We start from the raw sequence: 19,024 nt of genomic DNA, 5'->3' as shown, positions 1-19,024 counted from the left end.
AATTTTAATCAGCATGCAAGGGGAAAGAGTGCAGCATCTTCCTGTTCTCTCTATAGACAAAGATATTACAACATCAGTGTTCTGTAGGAAGATAATCAGACAGTAATTAGCCAAAAAGTAAGAAAAATATATTATTGAGGTACGCCATGTAGTTAAGTAATGATATATATTAGTTTTCTAAATTGTATGATGCTTATGGTATTTTTTATTTTTTTAACTTGTAGTTTATGGTGATTTCTTTTCTCATTCTAAATGTAAACTTTATAACTAATTTTGTATTCATGATTTTGTGTTCTTTTTCTTAAACAGGACCCCCAAATTGTACAAGTTTTAGCCCACACAGAACCTGGAACTTCTCCTGATTTATACCCATTTTGCAGGTGAGAAAACAAAAGAGGTCTAACCCTTACCCAGGATCACACTGTTAGAAAGTGACAGAGCCAGGACACAAAGCCAAAGCTTTTCCTTCTTCATGGTGTTGTCTCTGCCCTCAGAGACAAACCCCAACACCTTTCTCTTTCAGAGGCAGAAAGAAAGTTAATTAGAACATTTTAAAAACCTAGAGGACTCACTCAAGTTTCTAAAGAGGGAGTCCACATGGCTCATAGTGCACACCCATCTCCCTTCAGGACCTGATCTGGATAGAAGAATTCAGTGTACAGTCAGCCCCAGCATCACTACGCCAGGCTCAAAGCAATCCCAGAATCATGTATGCCTGTGGGAAGTAAAGATGAGTCACATCGAATGCATTCTGGGAGCACAGGCTAGCGAACTCTTCCTGAGCGCCTGCTGCTTGCCGGGCACCTAACACCTGCATTTGTTTTATCCACATGAACAATTTTCTTTCTTTAAGGATGAAAGGACAGAAACTCAGAGTAACTTGCTCAGTATCACAGAGAATAGCTGTAAAGCCAGGTCTGCCCCAGAGCCCATCTCCAGTTCTCCAGGAAGCTGTGGAATTCAGAAAAATACACACCTGGTCACGTGTGTATACACTAAGGTCCACAAGAACCCTTAGTGGAAAGCGGAGAGATAGCTAAGTGGTAAACAGCCCTCTCATCCTCTCTGGTTCCCATTTAAAGTCTGAGGCAAGCCCTCAGAGGGTTCCAGGAGCCAGACAGAAGTATGAGAGGCCTTTACCAGAAACCGTCCCACACCCACAACCCAGTGGGATAATCCGAGTGGTTGCTAAGAGTAAAGCCAACATCAGTATCTGAGAGGGAGTGCTAAGGACCGAGTCCAGATACAGAGCAAGAGAGTTTGGGCTGAGATCAGAAGTAGTTTGGAAAGAAATCAAAAGTTTCAGAAAGCAGGCTGTGAAAGTCCCAGCCAACAAATTTCTGTTGATTTTTTTCATAATCAACACATTAAATACCATGTTTCCATACATAACGGGAAGGAGAAAAATGCTTTGTTTTACAATAAATGTTGGCCATCCATGAGTCCCTCAGGCTGATCACGTGGGACATCAGTAGGAGTGTTATACGTTGGCCTCCTGCTGAGTAGAACCCAGTAAACATACAGGCAGGGCGGGTCAGTTAAGGGCAGGGTCATGGAACACCTTATCTCCAGAGAACGCCAAAGCTAGCATCGTGGAATTTGATGCTCGGTTCATAAAAAAAAATTGACTGCAAGTTTAAGGTTGTTTTTTGTTTTGTCTAGTTCTCAGCCATGTTTCTATAGTCTTATTAATATTAAAAATCCCAGTGGACATCCTGGCTGTAACAACCATGGCCTGGATTGAACCGAATGCAATAGCTTGGAGGGTTGACATTAGAGGCATTAGGGAGACAACGGACTGTGACTTCCCAGTGCTTTCATTGACATGTGGCCCCTGCAGGTCAGACAACAAGGCCTACAGGGAGGCTTGCTCTGTAGGGGAACTGGAGACAAGCCTGGGAGGCCTTCCAGGCCTGGGGGAACTTGGACGGATCCAGAGGAGGATGAAAGGTCCGGGCCCAGTCACAGCCCCAACGCAGCCTGGAGACCTTGGGAGCCAAGGCTGAGAAAGGAACAGCTTGTCCGCCTGTCAGAGGTAAGTAGGGCCTGGGGAGCTGTTTTATTTACGTGTTTTTTTTCCAACACTTAAGCGCACAAATTCAGAGTGATCGCTCCTCCTCGCAGGGCAAAAGGCCTGGTCCTTGGCCTGATAGCCCCAAACCCTCCTGAAAGAAAGAAAAACTACCAGGTATCGGGGAGGTATCTGAGGTTGAAAAGAAAGGGCACTGTCTATAGAATCCAAACTCCTGGCTATGTGTAATAATTTTACGCCTTTGTCCTTTAGGTATCCTTTGCTCTACCTCAAGAAAGCAATACAAATTTTCAGAACTTTGATCTGCAATTCATAATAAGGATTACTGATAGAATTACCACAAAATACAGCAATGAAACTGACAACCATGAAAATTTTACAGGCTAAAATTTGTTATAGGCAAAAACTAACTGAAGAATCATGCATTATGGGGCATACTGTAAAGTGCCAAAAGAAAAAAAAATGACCTGAGGGAAAAAATCTGTTTTAAAAAAAAATCAACAACTATAAAAAATAATACTGTCAAAAGCTAAAAACTTCACTCAGTAAAACTAGCAAAAGAATCAAATCTTGTGAATTTCACATCTAAAAAGATTTTATCTGGGAAAGTTGAATGTCATAAGTATAAAGGCCAAAGAGGGAAAAAGGTGAAAAGAAACTATAATCAATAAAATTTTTCAGTAGCAAAACAAATGACAGTAACAAAAACTAATGGCTACATCAAAGTTTATTATAAAATAAACACAGAAAGAATTAATTCATATCAACATTGGTAAAATAAAACTAGAACTGGTTAAACTGCAGGGTATAAAAAATTAATCAAGGAAATAAATTGGATTACTGCAGTGTTCTCCAAAAGAACAATATTTTTTCAATAGACATTTATCACTAAGGCATAATCCTAGTATATAATATATTTTTTTTAATGTGGAGTTAAATACACTCAAGGTTAAAACAAAGTCAAAACACCAGCAGAGTCCATGCAAGAGTCAGTACAATAGGAACAAAATGTTCTGTACTCAACTCCTAGGATTGAATCTTGGCTCTGAAACACAAGGGTTTGATTCCAGCAAGCCATGTGACTTTGGGAAAGTTACTAAATGTCTCTTAAGTCTCAATTTCCTCATCTGTAAAATGAACATGTTACTTCTGTAATACTCTTCTTCTTACTGTTTCTTATGGATATCCAAGCAAACCCACGAGAAACCTTGCACACATCTTTCTTCTGAGAATATCCTTACCCCTAGGTTTCCATGCTTTGTGTCCTACAACCTCAGGCTCTAAGCCTGACCTCCTGAACTGAGGATGAACACCTGACCCAAAGATAACTATGTATATAGATTGGCCAGCAGCCTGGTTCAAAAGCATAGCTCAACAAAGGTACTTTATACTTAATGGTTATTGGCTAATCCAACCTACAAAGTCTACTCTTGGAGAATTTTCATGTCCGATGTGCAAAAAAAGTGAGCAGAGAGTAGGCTTGGCAGAAGCAGAGAGAGGCAAAGAGAAAAGGCAGAAGCCATGCGGTAGCATGACTCATGAGTAAGTAAAAACCATGAGTAAGCTAAAAGTAAAAACGGGAGAAGAGAAAGGGAAATGAGTGAGGAATGAAAGAGACAGAAGTTGGTTGAGATGGAGTTGCTGTGTCATGAGTTCAGAAGACATCGCTGTTGGTGTTCAGAGCTGCTGACAGACTCATGATGTTGCTGAATTATATGTGGTGACAATGTTCCAGGTCTCCACAGTCCTGGTTGTGCAGTCTTTCTAGTTTCCCCCTGTATCCTTGAAATAAACCCCCAGTGCTAAAGATACGGACAACAACAGCAACAACAAAAGCAAGTGGACTTTAAATACATGAAGACACTCAACCTCACACATAAGATCATAAGACAAATGCAAATTAAAACTAGACCGAGATTTCTGAGATTTTCTTTCTCACTTGTCGATTGGAAAACTTTCAAAAGTTTGATGAGAAACCTTTGATTGAGGTTATGGAGGAATGGGTGCTTTTCTGCTGGTGGGAGAACAAAATAATACGACTCGCAGGTAAGGGAATTTGGCATTGTCTAGCAAAATTACATATGGATTTATCCCTGACATTTGCAAATATGAAGTCTGTGAATAAAGAGGATTGAGTGTATATATTTTTATATTTTAAAAAAGTAGAAGAATAAATTATAAAATAAATAAAATGGGGAGAAGGGAACAGGGCAGGAACAGAATTAGAAGATAAACTTTTCTCTATATTCCTTGTTTCATAATTTGGATTTCAAGCCATGTAGAAGTTTTATAAAATTATAAAACAATGTTCAAATGAAATTAAAAGGAGTGTCCATATTTGAATTTTAAATATCGGTATGACCTTATTATGTACTTTCTTTAAAAAAAAAATGTCTTTCCTAGCCCTTTCTAATGTTAAGACCTAGAAACTCCAACCAGCCCAGGGAGGTTCTTTAAGTCCAGCCTACCTGGGCATACTGAACGCCCAGATTCAGCCCTGAGTAATTCTGTGACTAGCTCTTGACATCACTAACTGTCTTGCTCCTTTTCCTACACAATGCGCACCTGCTCATTGCCTCCTTCCGTCTGACACAGCCAGTTTTCTTTCCACCTTGACCTTGCCTCTTCTCAAGGCCAATTTTATTTCTCCACCTAGGCTGAGCTCCCCAAGACAGTCCTTTCCATACAAGGCATAGGTAACCCTGCCGCCAGTGTCACCATGTTTTTGTTACACGTTTTAATATACACTTGATACACTTTCAGAACGCCTTCTTCCTGTCTTTCACCCCGGGCTATCTGCTGTCCAGCCTAGCTGGTATCAGGGCTTTTAAGATACCGCTCTGATGTATCGACCCCTTTTGATTGACTCTGTGCTTCCATTTTGGAATATCCTTTGTCTAGACTTTACAAAAATCCATGGGTTCAGGATAACAAGAATAATAGCCTCATGTGGCCTCCCTAAATTGATACCACATTGTTGTTGACCTAGTTATTGCATTTCACTGTTACCAGAAATCAACTGATTAGGCAATGTTGAAAGTATTTTGCATCTATTTTTTTTCATTTTCACTAAGTTGAATGACCTCATAAAACTCAATTGGTTATTTCCAAAAGTAGATCTAATGCCTGGCAATCTTAATACTTATATAATTTCCAAGAATGCTGGATCCACATTCTCTTTGAAGTCACTAATGCAAGCCTCTAATTTTCCACCGTTGCCATTCCAATTGGGCCAAAAGATGTAGAATAATTCAGTGCCCAAACAGCATACATATTCAGCATGGAAAGAAAAGAGATTACCAGTAAGTCTTTAATTAAGTCACATCTCCTATTTTAGGCCTCAGTTTCATCATCAGTAATTCAAGCATTTTAAAACTTTTATCTACCCCCTAAAAGTCTAAGAGTCCTGTGGGTTAGGGACTGCATTTCATTTTTCTTTGTATCTCCAATGCAAAACACAGTTCTGTCAAATAAAACATTAGATTAATCTTGAATGAATAAACATCCAAGGTTCTGGGAAATTGTGATTTCCATGGAAATGTCCAAAGCCCCTGACAACATTAACAGCTCTGTATGGCAGTAACAGCCATCCGTTTATGATGAAAAAGAGCCCCAGGCATGTTAAAAGCTCGTCCTGAGTTACGAGATTCAGTTCTGGGTGATCCCAGAGGGGTAAAAGCACGATGGATAGTGTGTCAGACTTTGATTTAACTCAAGGCAGCACCTGAATCTGTGCTCTCTTGAGCAAACGATGGACATGAAGAAACCACAGATCTAAACAAAGGTCAGAGAGGCCTAAATGTTTATTGGGTTCCATTAGTCTCCCTTTTAAAAGGTTTTTGTTGTAAGAAACAGAACTTCCTTGAGCAACGTTAAGCAAATGTTACACTTTTGGGATGAAGAGAAGTATCAGTATGAACTCAAAGGCAGGACGTGCAGACCAGCTCCAGGAAGACTTGGTGCCAGGAACTGAACACACCCTCCAAACCAGGCCATAGACACACCCATCACGGAGACCCCTTCTCTTTGGGACCGTCCCCTCTTCCCTCTGCACATCTCTGCAGAGCAGCTTTTCTTTTCCACTTGTAAACAGGCTAAACATGGTTGCCCAGGTTCTGTTTTCTTCTCAGTGCTCAGTTCAGGTACCCATAGAGACTGGCTTCTGGTTCTGAAGTCCATTTCCAGTTTCCTGGGAGATTGGGTCTGACTGTCTCCCTACCTGGGATCAATGATCCCTGTCAGCCCACTCGCAGAGGCTGTGGGAGTCTGCTTTCTGCAGAGTGGTGATTTTAACCAGGGACACAAGATGATCAGATTCCCCTTGCACAGGGCTTACACTAGCCGAGTTACGAAGGATGTCTGAGGCCAAGAGATCCATTCAGTAGGGGAGGCATTAACTCAGGAAAGGAATGGTGAGAGCTAAAGCCAAGTCAGAAAATCTGTCCGGGAGATGGAGAGGAGGAAATGAACAGTATTAGGAAAGATTCAGAATCACAAAACTAGACGTGGGGAGATGAGGAAGGGAGGTTTCTGGACTAGAAAAGGAGGGGCGGCAGAACCTGGTCATTGAATAAGAGAACCAAGAAGAATGGCAAGTTCGGGTGGGGTTGGGAGAGAGGGGAAGAATGAATGAAGGTATTGAAACAAAGAACAAGAATCTGAGTAGGAAGGTCAGGGAGAGATATCAAAGGGAAAGTAGGGAAAGGATGTCTTGCTGTGATCAGTAACAGACATTCCTAGTCATAGTACTGCCCCGATTAACACCCCTCAGTGGCTCCTCTTACTGAAGGATAAAATCCAGCACCTTACGCATGGACCTCAAGGTCTTCATTATACAGCATTTAAGCATCTACAACTCTACCCTAAGTTTCAGCCACAACAAGCAGTAAAACCAGCTGTAGTTCCCTGGATGCACCACTTTCTCATGTATCTCTTCTCTTAGTCTGTTTCCTCTGCCTAAAAGAGCTTTCCTCCCTCAGCTGCCTGGTGGGCTTCTATTTGTCCTCTAAGACGCTTTGCCCATCCAAGGCTGCCTCACATGCTCCTTTCACTAGGTGTTCTCTGCCCTTTTCCTCCTGGCCCCTACTAAACTGCCGAACTGTAACCTGTGACATTTTGGTCTGTCTCCCCAAACTGTGAACCCATGAATTCAGGAAATACAACTTGCATCTCAGTGTCCCCAGTGCCTGGCACATAGGAACACCCATCAAATATTTGTGAAATTACTGGAATGGTAGAAATGACCTCTGCCCAGACAGGCACACCTAGCCCTCATGGCATTTCCCCGACAGTGGGAATCAGCTCTCGTGTTCTTCTTCTGTGTTCCCATTAGTGCATGTTTCTCCTCTGAGTGATAAAGGAAAATAGATTCCTGTTTCAGCATCAAAATGGGCATCCCCATGACCTTGGAATTAAAGATAAGCCATTGGCTTTACATAATTGTGCAGAGAAAAGAGGACGTCTTGTTTTAAGCAAATTAAAATATATTCAGAGAGGAATTGAGCCTACATGAGCTGCAAATAAGTAAAGAAGAAAATAAAATGGCATTCTTTAACATTCACAGTGGGGTGAACAAAAAAAATTGACTCACAGGTTTTAGATCACTCTTCTCATTTTTTTCTCAAGCCAGATTGCAACAGGATGGAGAGACGTGGAGGCGAAGAAGTAAAGAAAGTGAGACAAACTACTCTCAAGAACGTGAAAACTAGGTACTAAGGGCATGAGGGGCAAGCTTAAAGCAGAGTAGGGGGAAATTGGTGTGTGTGGGTGTGTGTGTTGAAGAAAGATAAGATTTGAGCCTCTCTGAGCTGAAAGATAAGATATGAAAGGGAACTCAAAATGGGCATTGTTGAAGCAAGATGCTGGAGACTTACCATATGATCCAGCAATCCCACTCCTGGGCATAGATCCAGAGGGAACCTTAATGCAAAAATAAACATGCACCCCAGTGTTCATAGCAGCACTATTTGCAATAGCCAAGAGATGGAAACAACCTAAATGTCCATCAACAGATGACTGGATAAAGAAGTTGTGGTATATTTATACAATGAAATCCTACTCAGCCATAGAAAATTGAAAAATAATGCCATTTGCAGCAACATGGCTGGACCTGGAGATTGTCATTCTAAGTGAAGTAAGCCAGAAAGAAAAAGAAAAATACCACATGATTTCACTTATATGTGGAATTAAAAAAGAAAAAAAAAGACAAATGAACTTATTTACAAAACAGAAACAGACTCACAGACATTGAGAACAAACTTATAGTTACCAGCAGGGAAAAGGGGTGGGAAGGGATAAACTGGGAGTTCGAGATTTGCAGATACTAATTACTATATATAAAAATAGATAAACAACAAGTTCATGCTGTATTGCATAGGGAACTATATTCAATATCTGGTAACTTATGAAAAAGAATATGAAAATGAGTATGTGTAAGTGCATGTAAGATGGAAGCACTGTGCTGTACACCAGAGACTGACACAACATTGTAAACTGACTAGATTTCAATAAAAAATACATATATACAAGAAAATTTTCTAAAAACCTGCTGAAGAAAGGCCAAAGGGAGTGGAGTTGGGAGCACAGATGAAGAAAGACACTTCTTCCTCCCAGACCATGGAGCCCCTACCAGCTTTTCCAGCTCCTCTCCCAACACGGCCCCATGCCCTCCTCTCCAGCCCCCTCACTCTCATCCTGTCACACTTTGTCCTGCCTTCGTGGCCTTGCACATATTGTTCCCGCCACCTGGAGCACCGGACACCCAACTGTCTCCTGTTGAACTCTGACTCATCCTCTCAGACACGACTCACAGATCACCTCTGGGAAGTTTTCCTGACTCTTCCATTCAAGCAAAGTACATGCTCCTTCTCTGGTATTCAAAGACTTGTAAGAGACACGTTTATTGGTGTGTTTATTTTTTCTAACTCCCCACCAGACTGGAAGTACCTCCAAGGGGAAGGACTCTGGCCGATTCATACAGATTGAACATTCAAGAAATGTTGACTGAATGAGTGAATGAGGAAAGGAAGAGTCATTGAGTGCTTCTGGAGCTTTGAGATGGAGAAGAGAAGTGCAGGCTTTTGCTGGGCTGAGAAGGATGGATGGGTTGAAACTTGAGGAGAAAATGGAACTGTTGGGACGGGCTCTTGGGAATTCACTGGGAAGTCAGAGATGATGGAAGGATCTGGAAGCACAGTAAAAGCCTAGCTGAAGTCTGCATGCCAGTGGCATCAACTTAAGTAGAAATCCACAAAAGTGAAGTTCGTGACCTTCCTGTAAAGTGAAAAGCAACTCTCCCACAGTCAATAGCTTTATCTGGGAAATAAATTAAGAGAGATCAAGTCAGATTTGTGAGACCTCAGAGTGTCTGAGACAGCTGGGGCTTTCTCAGAGGCATAAAAATACCAACATTCTGTCCAAGTCCATGATCAAAGCCTTGCCAGACTCACTCATGAAAAACAAAATCCACCTAATAGTATTAAGAAAATCTTTGATTCCTAATCTGTCGCTGTGCAAAAATTTGAGTTTTGTTCACCAAGTAGAATTAAGTATCAATTAGAATGTTTCTTAAATTTGTATGGTTTAGCAATAGGAACTGATGGGTGTGGCTAGGAAGAAATCATCAGATGTAAATTAATAGAAACTTGAGTGCACTTGCCTCATCCCATTTCCTTTCCTGAAACTGTAATCCCAGAACATCACAGAATGTCAGAACTTGGAGGAACCTTAAAGAACATCGAGGCCAATAACCTCATTTTCTCAGAGGCCAGGGTTGAAAAATGACTTCTCAGGCCTCCCATCTCATTAGTGGTGTAACTGAGCTGGAAACATGATTTTTCTCATCTTTCCATCACCATGTCATGAAAATAAAATTATGTTCAATTAGAGAATTAATTCAGTATGGTTCAAAAGTTCCCTGTCCCAAAGAATTAGGTTAAATAATGTTTTCTTGCCAAAAATAGTATCCCCTCAGATAGCCAAAAAATACTGTTTTCTAGAATCCTTTATTTCCACGGAGCTTCAGAAAGCCATGGCTTTACTGAACACACACTAAGCGCTCTAAGAGTTCTGAAAGGGAAAGAGTGTGACTGACGTAGGAGATGTCAGGTGGGAAAGAGAAGAGTTGGCGAAAAAGCCTGGAAGAATGGACCGAATCCATGGAGTCAGGAGAAGGAACCACACTCCTGACCAAGATAAAGGAAAAGAGCACAATGAAAGATTCAGGGGAACTTGATTGCCAAATTTGAATTGGAATTAATTTATTTAGAACAGTGTTTCTCAGAGCATATTCCACAGAACACTGCTTCTGCAATATGCTTTATAAAAAGATAAAAATGAAGAAAGGAGGAATTCTGTGTTCAGACACGATTGGGAAATGCTATCCACCCTCTCGAAGAGCCCCAGTGCACATTAGCTTACTGACGGTGCCAAGCCTTCCTACAGTCAAGTTTCTTTTGTTTTTGTTTGTGTGTGTGTGTGTGCTTTAAAAAGGCAAAAGCCCTTCTGAGCTCAAGGACCATACAGAAATAGGCCACCACTCAATGTTTAGCTCTTTGCAGACCCCTGCCATCAAGGCCTCTTTCTTTTCTTTTCTTTTCTTTTTTTTTTTTTTTTAACATAATGCCTATCAATGTGCTATTACCTCTGGTTCTGCTGGAGACATGTTAGAAAATACGGCCGAGAGAACTGGCTGTGGAACACTGAACATAACCATCAACTGGAGAGCTGCTTAAACGTAGCTTCCTGGGCCTGAAGTCCGCATTTGGGCAGGCACTCCAGGTGATTCTGATACAGGTGGTCCAAAAGTCACCCAGTTGAGGGGAAGCTGACAGTCACCGGAAAACAAGGGTGAGGATGACCTTGGGGTTAAAGGTCAAGAGGTGACCTCAGACAATGAGGGAAAAGAATGGGGCTAGAGCTCAGTTACCTCTGAGAACATTTCAAAGCTTCTTTAGAGGAAGATGACCACCTCCCTGAAATAATCAAACGGAAGAAGGCTTTCCTGAGAGGCGGGGCGGCCACAGCGCTACCGCCCACATTCCCCCCGCCCTTGGGGAGGTCTCACTAAGCATCTCTGCCGCCTCCCCTCGAGACTGGTGGGGGTCGCCGAGGGGGGGCTTCCCCCTTCTCCTAAATGTTCTGTGGTACAGCTGAGCAAGGAGAGGCCTTCATTCAGGGAATCAGTAAATCTTCTGGAAAACAAAAGAAGAAAGAGAGCACTATGTTACAGAATAAACCAGTTCTCAAAGTTCCACTCAGCTCAGTATTACAGGCTTTATTCTCCACAGCATGTGGACTTCACGCCTGTAGAAGTTTCTAGCTGCTTCTGCGGTGTAAGTGATTTCAGTCCCCAGGTGTGCCGGAATTGGCTCAACTGGGTGCATCTCTTCCCACCTCCCTGTTCACTGTCTTCAGTTTGGTGGCTTCAAATTGGCCATGATGGGAATGTTTACTACACAGAGATGAGCAAAAAAATCAAGGTTTTTTTGGTTTTTTTTTCTTTTTTTTTCTTCCAGAGCTAGTCCATTAAACAGTTACCGGCATATCACTGTTTCAGACCCACCACCCAGAATGCATAATAGCTCCACGGATAAAGGTGCAGGCTGTGCATTAAAACATTCCTTGTTTCGAAGCCCAGCACCATCTCCCTTACTCATTATAAAACTTCATCTCTCAGAGTCTCAGCCTACCCTTCTGTAAAAATGGACATAATCACAGCTTCCATTTTAAGGCTGGGAGTCCTGTATGAAGAAACTCAGCCCAGTACCTGACACATGGTAAGCACTCCCAGGTGAGTCTAGGCATATTAGGGTCTTAAAAGTAAAAGCAAAAGAGGCCCTGAGCAAAACAGGACTTCTCCATCCCTCCTGCCTGATACTTTACAAGGTTCACTTTTCCATCTGAGAACCCTGCCTCCTCCCCAGGTGACTGGCAGTGAGAATATCTTCAGAGAGCTCTCACTTTATGTACAGGACCTCTTCCTATAGATTAAATTGACTGCTTATATCAGGAGACAACCCGCTAAAGCCCAGCTGCTGCAGGAGACACACCTGTGCAGTAGCAGGGGGATGTTTTATCCCAGCCCCGCCAAGCCCATCATTGTGCCTTGTCTAGAGCACTCGCTTCTCTCTTCACCGGGCGCAGGCCTCAAGGACAGACGCTGTGTCTGGGACCCCTTGTGTAATAAACTGAATAGAGATTTCTGGAATGACTGAGACAGCAATTCGTATTAAAAAAAAATGTAAAATTTTCAGGAATCTTGATTTGGATTTTACTTTCCTGCCTCAGTAAGAGCCGTCTGCCTGCAATCAAGCCATTCCCAGAGCTCTAAGCATGCTTTGAGACCTCCGGATCCTCATTACCAACATCCATTCTCCCCAGCTAATCCTAAATTTGCAGAAGAAGAAAGAAAACTGCACTAAAGATGTACTAACCACAGGGCAGCTTAGAGCTGCTGATTTTTTAGACTAAATGCCTAAAGTCCAATGGTTTTCTTGTTATTTGCCTCTTCTAAGGGCTGAGAAGCGTCGCAGTGGACTGTGAGGCACATTTCCACAGTCCGAGTTGATTAAGGCCTCAAAACCCAGATCTGACTCATCCGCCTCCCCTTCAGCCGTGACTGGTGAAAACAGAGCTACGGGACCTGAAAGTTCCCTCCCTTCTGTCCCTTCCAGTCTCTGCCAGAGCCCAGCTGCCATCCGTGACTCTCTAAGCGTTTTTTCTTACCTCTGCTTTAAAGAGGGGAAGAGCTTTTTCCCAAAGGACTTGAATTGATTTAGGCTAGCAATTAGTATGCAACACACAGTCCCAAATACACGAGCAGGGAGACCGATCAACGTGTCACTTATTTCATCAGCTACAATTTAATTATGAGCAGAAATTCTCTGCAGTTGTCTGTTCCCCATAGCCCATGATGTTCCGAATGTAAGGACAACTTCATTTGGATGAAGTTTTCAAGAAAAGCTTCTGAAAAATCAGGTTTGGAAAATTCAAGTGTCTGCAGGAAGTAGCTTCCAAGGTAAGAATAGCCCACTCCTTAACACCCTTTATTCAACAATTATCTGTCAGAGGTCTACTATGTACATATTGTAGGGTGCTGGGTGCTGGGAATCCAGGACAGGGGGCCCCTGCCCCACAAGGGAGCCTCCATGCCAGTGAGGGATCAACACTGAAACACTGCTTCCACTAATAAAAAACTGGTGATACGTGATGGTAAATCTCATGAAAGGGAAATGCTACAAGAGGAGGTGGAGATGAGTTGGTGATGGTTCTCTGAGGAAGGGACATTGAAGCCAAGATTTAAAAGATGAGAATTGAGCCTGGCATAGCATGGAGAATATTTTAGAATAAAGGACTACCAAGAACAAAGGGTCCCAAGGTGGAAAAGAGCAAACCAAGGAACACCAATGTGGCTGGATTGAGGGCAGACAAGTGCTCCTATGCGATGGTCAAGTTAAGGATTTGGCCATTATCTTAAGAGCAATGGGAAACCATGAAGGTGTTTCCAGGCAGTGAGTGGCATCCTCAGCTTCACCATTTTTATTGTTTATTCTGACTTTTGCGTGGTGAGTGGGCTGGAGGGAGGCGAGAGAGGCTCTGGGCGGCCAGTTAGGAGGCGTTAGTGTTGTCCAGGAGAGTAATCTGAATGTCCTTCTTCACAAGCACTAGGACGTGGGAGATGTGGTCACACAGGGAAAGTTTATTCAACTAGAGCCTCTAGAACTACTTGGGGAGAAGGTGTGCCCTGTCCCTAAGACCAGAGACTCGGGCTCATTGACAGAAATTTCCTGCTTGCAAGATTCCAACTCCACAGAGACCCCCCCAGCCCACCCCACTGGGGCCTGAGTGACCGGCTGCAGGCTGTCCCACATCATTCCCACTGGGACAGATACTCACTGAGCTGCACCGCATAACGACCTGAATGCAGCTCTTGCCTTTGGGTGAGTGAGGACACCAGGCAGAGGAGGAAGAGGCACAGGCAGAAAGAGGGTCCCAAGTCAGACGCGGAGGAGGGTGAAGCCATTTCATAGCCCTGTGGCCTTGCACAGCTGCTTTCCATCTTGTGCCCCAGTTTCTTCCTCTTACTGCAAAATGGGGCTAGTCAGCTGCCTCCTGGGGTTTTGTGAGGGTTCACAGAATAAATGGATTAGAATGTGTAAGGATTATTCTGCACAGAAGCTGCCCCTGAGAAGCCCCCCATTTGGACCCAGCCTTGTGTTTGCACAGCCTCTGCCATTTAATCTCTGACTTGGGCAAGTTAATAAAGGTCTCTGTGTCTTGGATTCCTCATCTGTGAAAATGGGGATGATAAAACCTACCCAAAAAGGTGGTCCTGGCGGTTAAATGAGCCAGTTTTATTTCTGCCTCCACGTTCGTTCGCACAGGGAGGCGCGCCAGGACTGGGCTCTTCTCAGAGCTGTAGAGGCGGCAGGTGGAGGGAGAGGAAATGAGACAACTTTGAGTGTAGAACAGGGGACTCGAGAGGCATCCAGGTAACACCCTCACTCCATCCCCACCTCTCTGCACAAAGAGGATGAAAATTATTCAGAGTGAAGTGGAATCCGCCAAATATCCCTGGGGAGAGACTCTAATTAGCATTTAAAGGGATGCTGGAAACGGATATGCTGATAAAGTAAAAGTCTTCAGTTTGGAACTCTCAGCACTAAAAATGTGCATCCTGCTCCAACCAGGGCAACAAAGGAAACCTCCCCAAGTTGCTTTCCTGTTTTTTCAGTTGAGGATGGCTTGTGCTTATTTCTGCCAGCTCCAGACCCGTCTGCTTAAAGCAAGCGTTCTCTGGGTGGTGCACTTTTATTCCTTTATTCCACACAGTCACTAACACCTTGCTACAGAGCAGTGAGGCTTGGTGTGTGCCAGGAGGAACTCACAGTCAGTCGGGGCGACGGCAGCAGGTTCACAGCGTGGTTAGGGCTGCCGTGGGGACCAGGACACGCCTGCGGCAGCCCAGTTAGAGGACATTCTTCAAAGAGGGAAGATTTGAGCTGTACTTTGTACTGAGGAGGAGAAAGGAAAGCAAAGTGGGCACCCTGAGCTGGTCACTGTGCAGACATCATCTCTGAGCTGGGAAGAAAGGCAATGCAGGTGGAAGAAAGAAGCAGCCAGCGAGGGCAAAGGCAGGGAGGTGGGGATAAGGGATCTCAACCCCTGAGCTGAGATCCCCCATCCCAAGAGGAAAAGTCCTGACCGCTCAGAATGGAAGGAGAGTAGCCCAGCAATTCATCATACCAGGGCAGTTCAGAGATGAAATTAATCTAAAGAGCAACTGAGCTAGTGAGGTCCGTAGACTAAGTGGTCATTCTCTCAAATGAGGGAAAATGGGCTCAGAGAGGTGAGGACACATGCCCATTGTCACACAGCAGTTAACTCACAACCAGGCCTAGAAGCCAGGTTTCCTCTTTGGCATCCAGGATGGATTCCTTCCTCTGCACTAAAGCAGGGGTCCCTGGAGGCCAGTGATGTTCATTCTGGCCAACAAACTGGGAGATCTACTCACATGGGTACTAACAGTCCTGAGCCAACAACACCCTCCAACCCTTTTGGTCATATCAAGGGCTGGGAGAGGGAGGAAGGAGAGGATACAAACCCAGACTCACCAGGATCCAACCTACCAACCAAAGGAAAACAAAGGCTTACACAATACCTGACACTGGAAACAATCTAAACTTCCAGCAGTAGGTGGGTGATTAAACAATGACAAATCTATTCAATTGACTGCTCCTAAGCTATTAAAATTTTTAAAATATACTAACATTAAAATACCTATAATATAATATTAAGGAAAAAGATATAAAGTAATAATACTGTCTAAAAGAAAAAAAATAACTGAAGGAAAATAAAAATGTTGGCAAATGATTACTTTGTAAAATAATAATTTTGCTAAATAATGAACTAAAAGTAATTAAAACATTTTAAATTATGTAGTTTTTTTCAAATTATCTTTAATTAGCATGTTCTGCCTTTACAATACTAAGGTATACACAACATACTCACATTAAATATCTATCTATACAGACACATGTGAGTGATTTTTCTCACTTCACCCTCTTCCATTGGAAATACCAGGCTAGCCATGTTTAAGGTCAGTTAACAGGCTAACAGCACACACCTCCTTGTGTGTCCAGAATTGTGCCATATACTATAGAAGATAGAAAAAGAATTAGAAGGTACAAACCTGTGCTCAAGTCTTAGAGAAATTTAACCAGTAGAAGCGCAGACTGAGATATAGCAGGTCTTCATTAACTATTCATTGAATGAATGAGTGAACAAATATAGGTCCATGTGGACTATGTATAGAGTCAGACTGTCTGACTTGTCAGGGGAAAAGCCTGGAGCTGCTTTTCCCAGAGTCCCTTTCCGGTATGGTTCTCGGTCAGTTCTGCCAAGAAGAGGCTCTTGAAGGGCTCTGGGAGACTAGAGAGGAAGAGACGTCATACCCCAGGGGCAGCTGTTTGCAGGCACGTGGGCACTTGGCAGAGGCGGGTGTCTGAGGGATCACCCTGAGAATCACCCTTTTTGGTACTGTGAGCTGTTGAATCACAACCGATCAGACATGTGAATTATGTGTGTGTGGATGAATGACTCTCCTTCCTGCTTCGTTCATTCAGACACCCTTTCAATCCTCCCCTCACTCATTCAAGTTTCTCTCTCTGAAGCCTCTGCCTCTGTACCATCAGGAGAGGTGAGAAAATGATGTCATCAGCTTTTCTTTTAAAACAACTGCTAATAAATATTGATTTTCCCCAGGAAGATCTCTTGGGCAAATAACAGTTTGGTTCTGGCAGCGGTGGCCAACCCCATGCAATAAAGCAAAGGTAGTCTTTACCAAGTCACTGAGACATCTCGAACCGAGGTCACGCATTTCCGGGGCCTGCTTCCGAATGAATCCAGCCCCTACATCCTCAGGGGCCATGGAAGAGTGGCAGAGCCCGCTCCAGTCTGGCAGATGTACTCAATGCCAAGGACGGGTTTGGCCGTCTCATTCCTGTTCATTATCCATCCACTAAATACACACCTGTCAAACACCCACTGTGCAGGCACTTGTAGATGACAGAGACACAATGGCAGCAAGACATGGTCCCCATCCTTGAAGAGCTCAGAGTCTAGGACAGCAATCAATGCTAAAATTGCATTTAGAGAAGGGTACTTCATTTAGAGTCAAATAGTCTTTTCATACTAAGTGCTGTTACAGAAATAAAAATACAGACCAGGAGACTCCAGATGGAGCTCTGAGTGGAGGTAAACTTGGCTCCGAAGCAGGAAACATCCAGCAGACAGTTCAGGCTCTGAAGGGTGAGGTTTAGAGAAAAGTAAGTGAAGTCTGTCTTTTAAAGCCAAAAAGTGGCCACTCTCTCTGTCTCATTTAGGAAAACCAAGGCTCTGAATGCCACTGACTGGCTGGTATGCCACCAGCCAGTGCACCTAAGTGCCGAGATGGCTGCAGAGGTCTCTGCTGTGTACAGGATGCACCTGCCTTGGGGGTATGGCTTTCAGTTGCCTTTACCCCCAATGCTTTAAGCTGTCTCATTTGGGATTGTGGCTCCCAGGTGTCATTTTAGCGGAAGTCAGCTCTCTACCGCTGGCAGCATATTGGATGGCATGTCAGGATTCGTTAATAGGATGACCATATAATACATCATCTTAACCAGGATGCTGTTTAGAGTAAAAGAGTGACTGCTAATAATTACAACAGGACAACAGGACAGCTATAACTGGAACCACCCCAAGAAGGATGGTCAGTACTGAAAGCAGAAGTACAGGGGTGATACTGTGTGCTGGACCTGTGTAACACTACCAGCTGTTCACATAGGCTTTCTTTCACTTAATCTGGCAACAACTTAAGAAGTAGATGTTTCTTATCCCCATTTTACAAATAAAGAACCACAGCTCAGATAACTAAGGAACTTCCCTTGGTTAAAGGGGTAGTAAGAAGTGGAGGCATAATGTGAAACCAGGTCTGTCTGACTCTAATATCCATTCTCTTCCCAGCCATTATATGGGCTCTGAAGTGGTGGCACTTGTCCTAGAAGGCCCTCACTGTCTGGGCCAGTGGTACAAGTCTTCCTTAACAATTGTGATGTGGTCATTTACTGCTGTGTGCCATTACTTTGTTGAATTTCAACCACTGATTCAAATCAATTCAACACACATTAGAGCTGGACTTGGCACTATGAACGCACAGTTAAAGAGGTTATTCCGACTCTGAATATCTCACAGAACAGGGGGAAGACAAGCATGAAACCAAAGATTACAGAACTGTACGATAAGTGCTGGGATAGAGTATGGATAAGTGCCAGGGTAACACTATGATCAAGTCCCAAGGTCTCGGAGAATCTCCACGAGGAGTTCCATCACGTCATGCAGAGCTTTCCCAAAGGAGGAGTCACCCTGAGTATAAAGGATGAGTAGGAAATGGCTACAAAAAAAAATCAAGACTACAGCACAGGGAATATCACATTCACAGGAACAGCAATGTGAATGTGTCACCAAGCAGGACCCTATCCGGCCTTCTGCAGAGAGACCCCTCCCCCATATCCTCTGCTGAAGCTCCTCTCTGAAGTACCTAGGCAACTGTATCTGATGCATCTTTCCTGGGTTTTTCAGATGTTAAAAACACCGCCAAATGGAAGAAATCAACTACTTGATGATCATGATCATGCAGCCCGCAGACCCGCTGGTGCCTAAGGATTGATCACCATCAATCAGAGAATTGTGCACAGCTGATCACATACCCTGGGACGCCCCTCCCTCCCTCAGGTTCCTTCAGAAATGCTCAGCTGAAAACTTGCAGGGAGTTCAGCGTTTTTTGGATACAAGCTGCTCATTTCTCCCAAGTCTGGCCAGAGGCAGCCGCTTCCCGGGGTCTCCAGTAGCTGCCAGGACTCACTTCACTCCGGGGAACCAGGAGGGACTCCCCCTGACAGGTACTGGCTGCCCCCATGGAGTCTGTTTGGAGGGAGAAACGTCCTGAACTGT

The 19,024-nt window shown here is 43.6% G+C and overlaps 1 long non-coding RNA gene across 1 annotated transcript; it reads left to right on the top strand.

Moving 5' to 3' along the window:
- The first annotated feature begins 244 nt into the window (after positions 1-244).
- LOC135322598 (uncharacterized) lies at positions 245-18,960 on the top strand. Its single transcript, XR_010383253.1, has 4 exons — positions 245-380; positions 1,841-2,035; positions 7,662-7,740; positions 18,653-18,960. It is a non-coding gene; the product is annotated as an uncharacterized LOC135322598 (long non-coding RNA).
- Positions 18,961-19,024: the final 64 nt, after the last annotated feature.

This window comes from Camelus dromedarius, chromosome 12, assembly GCF_036321535.1.
Source record: "Camelus dromedarius isolate mCamDro1 chromosome 12, mCamDro1.pat, whole genome shotgun sequence".
Lineage (NCBI taxonomy): Eukaryota > Metazoa > Chordata > Mammalia > Artiodactyla > Camelidae > Camelus > Camelus dromedarius.
The sequence above is the reverse complement of the archived record's forward strand: the minus strand, read 5'-3'. Positions and strand labels throughout refer to the sequence as shown.